Source organism: Triplophysa rosa, linkage group LG4 (assembly GCF_024868665.1).
Source record: "Triplophysa rosa linkage group LG4, Trosa_1v2, whole genome shotgun sequence".
Taxonomy (NCBI): Eukaryota; Metazoa; Chordata; class Actinopteri; order Cypriniformes; family Nemacheilidae; genus Triplophysa; species Triplophysa rosa.
Window position 1 is genome coordinate 17414255 of NC_079893.1, and position 3904 is coordinate 17418158.

Consider the following 3904-nt stretch of genomic DNA (forward strand, 5'->3'; position numbering starts at 1 on the left):
GACGCCGGCTGGATCACCGGACTGGACGCCGGCTGGATCACCGGACTGGACGCCGGCTGGATCACCGGACTGGACGCCGGCTGGACCACCGGACTGGGCGCCGGCTGGATCACCGGACTGGACGCCGGCTGGATCACCGGACTGGACGCCGGCTGGATCACCGGACTGGATGCCGGCTGCACCGGACTGGAAACAGGGCTGGACACAAGACTGGACACAGGCCTGGACACATGACTGGACAAAAGACTGGACACAAGACTGGACACAGGACTGGACACCGGACTGGACACCGGCTGCACTGGACTGGACGCCGGCTGGACCACCGGACTGGACGCCGGCTGCACCGGACTGGACGCCAGCTGGACCACCGAACTGAACACCGGCCGGATCTCCGGTTGCACCGGACTGGACGTCGGCTGCACCGGAGTGGTAGCCGGCTGCACTGGACAGCATGTTCCCCCGTAACGCTCCTTCCTCCTTTTCTTCACCACCGGGTCTGCAGCCATCCTTGGCTGACCCGTGGGGACCGGAGGTAATTCAGCGTTGGGGGAACCCCCAGACGTCATCCCCGAGTCCTTGCTTGCCCACTCGCCACCGTTGCCACCAGGCGAACCGGGAACCGTGGAGCTCCAGCCAGAGGGTACTGAGTCCCCCCGGGCAGCGGCAGCCAGGACGAAACCCCTCCGGGACGCTCGACCGTGGAGCGGAAGTCCCAAATGGAACTCCACTCCCGGGATCATCCTGGTTGGCCACGTACCTGACCATATCTGCAAACCCGAGAGGAGCCAGCAGTCTCTTCTCCGACGGTGTGAGGCGTCTTCTTCACACCACAACCGTGACATAAAGAGTGTGGATTATATATACACTGTGAGTGTTCATTTGACCCTTTTTAACACTGGCGATTTTGCTGTGTAGGTGTAAACCTAAGTAATGTGCAACATATGATGTCTCAATTAAAACATTCAAAAACTTAAACATTTCCATTGGAAAAAATAGGTTAAACAACCCAAAATAGGTTGTTTTTAACCCAATGGCTGGATAAGTATAGGACAATATATATTTCCTCCTGAAGACGGTCGTAAATGTCTGCGACAGGTAACGTTAACACAGCAGCCGAGTTGTTTTGACTCTGCCCCGCTTGAGGTGGAGGATGAGTAACGTCGACTCTACCTGCACACAAATAGTGCATATATATAATCCATAAGAAGTATATTTTAATCATCTTAAAAAAACAAGAAATTCACATTTACATGACATTAATCGCGTGTTACGTAAACTGCCAACCGTTTGCTTTATACGTGTTTATATATACAACTCCCATTAGTCATATTTAACTCAAGAATATCGGGTGTGGATTAAAGAAGACGTTTCAAACATCCAGACTACAGACTAACCAACTTGTTTACAATCCAATGGGCGTTACAAACAAGTTAGCCAAAGGCTAGCTAACAAGCAAAGCGGTGCATTTAATAACGTTTAATGTCATGTAAACTCGACTGTTGTCGCACATATTTGCTTATAGGCTACATTGTTGGTTTCATGGATGAATTTGTTGATACGAACCTCCAAAAGCATCCACCAGTTTATCCGTGTGAAAAAACGGCTAATCCATCTGACTCGGATGCTTGTTTGACTTCATGCAGCGACGGTGATTTTCCACAAAGAACTTATTTGAGCCTTCTGGAAAAGACACATTTTATGAACATGTTATAAAAACCTTCTCAACATGTTTCTGTTGTGATTATTAGTAATTAATCGGTAATTCCTTATAATTAGTCAAAGTTCATTAGTGAATGAGGATCAGTGAGGATATTTTTATTTAGTAATTATCGAATACCAACACCCAGTGTCCTAAATTTGCTATTAGTTACTGATTAGTTAATCTTTCTTCTATATTAGTTAATTGTCTTATGTTCAGTGTTAATGTAGTACTACTTATTACTTCATTACTTATTACTGCATAGTTATTTGATAACAACGGGCCATTATTCTAAAGTGTTACCGAATAATTAAACTTTATTTATTACTTCCAATTATTACTTAGGCCTATTCAGGGAAGGTTGAATTTACCTATAAATGGTCAGGCACAATAGATCGATCATGAATGGGGAGGTGAGACACGGACAGGGGACCCAGGTGCAGACAGCGGGTAAGGGGTTAACAAGACTTTAATAAATAATAAACAAAACAAAAACCCACGTGGGGGTAAAATAACAATATATAAACATGACAGATAAACAGGAACACAGACTAACTAAACTAGACAGGACTAAAAAAATAGCATTTACCATTTATTACAGAAAAGACTAGACTACACTAACAAGACAAGGATTCACCCACATGAAACAAGTGACAGTACACAATGAACCAGCACAGGACAAAAAAACACAAGGGCATTATAAAGGGGATAAATCAAGAGGGGACAGGTGTGGGGCATGAACTAATAATGAGCACAAATGAGGGAACAAGAGGGCAGGAACAATGACGAGACCTGGAGAGAGTATGGCAAGCCAAAAGGGCCAAAACGCCTCTCTCCACATGAAACAAGAGGTTATGCCATGGCTCTGCCACAAGATCAAGAAAAGCAAGACAAGATGGGGCAGAACCATGACATGATCGAATCATTTACTTTTTATTGACATGGCGATATACATACTTGGCAGAGTAAATTTCACTATAATAAAACACCAATAACATTCCTCCGTTTCAGTTCTGAAGTGGATTTATCTTGGTCTTCTGATGTTTCATATCTCTCTGTGGAAGACACAACACTGAAACAAAGACATTAAATGAAAGAAGCATACAGAAAACACACATAAGGCCTACAACTCTGTAACTTAAATACAAGGTTGTGGGTTCAATCCCAGGGGATTGAACATAATTAGAAACAAATGTATAGTATAATGCAATGTAAGTCACTTTGGATAAAAGTGTCTGCCAAATGCATGCATGTAATGTAAATGTAAATAAGAAAAATAACAAAATTGCTCTATAAATCCTTCCGTTCTGACACTGTGGCCCAACCAGACGATACGAAAAGCCGCAACATTTGAAAAAAAGCGCTTTTGAAAGCGGTTTAGATAAAGCGGCTAGTACCTTTAGATAGTGGGAAATCACTTTAAATAGCCTAACATTGAAAACATACATTTTTTAAAGTGTTTGCAAGGTCCAGATGTGAATGTTTAGGACACCATGTAAAACAGAACATAGGGCATCAACAGAATGAAATTTTAACATTAATATTCCAGCTGTTTCTCTCCTTAGACGCAATGTCTATTTTTAGCACCGTCACTCTCTCACTCGCGCTGTCATCCTGTCAGAGACACTGACAAGAGAGCACAGAAGCATGCCAATTACAAATATTTTGCTAGATATAACAATTTAATGATTTAACATTTGCATTTATAAAAAATCAACATGTTAAACAAAATGTACCTGTAGCTTGACAATTTCGCGTCATACCAGCACAACGTCAGATGATGATTTGAATCTCTTGATTGAAGTTGATGCATGGGCACAGTTCCATGGCTAATATTTTAGGGTAATATTTTAATGTTGTCATTGTTAATGTTAACAAATCGGTAGAATGTACTCATTTAAAAAAAAAATACTAACTAATATCCTTAAGTAAAATTGAACTGAGTTTAATGTGTTGTTTTTATCACCCTCCAGAACCAAATTTCGGGTATATTTTACTTTTTTTTAAGTTGGCATTATTACAAAAAAGGTAGTGTGGGTAAGATGTACCCATTCTTATTTATTAAACTTGCTAACTAATATACATAAGTAACATCTAACTGATTTGAATGGATTGCATTTACTACCCTCCAGAATAGTTTTTTACCCTATTTTCATGACTTATTGAGAAAGTACATGGGAATACTGACACTGTTCACACAACCCA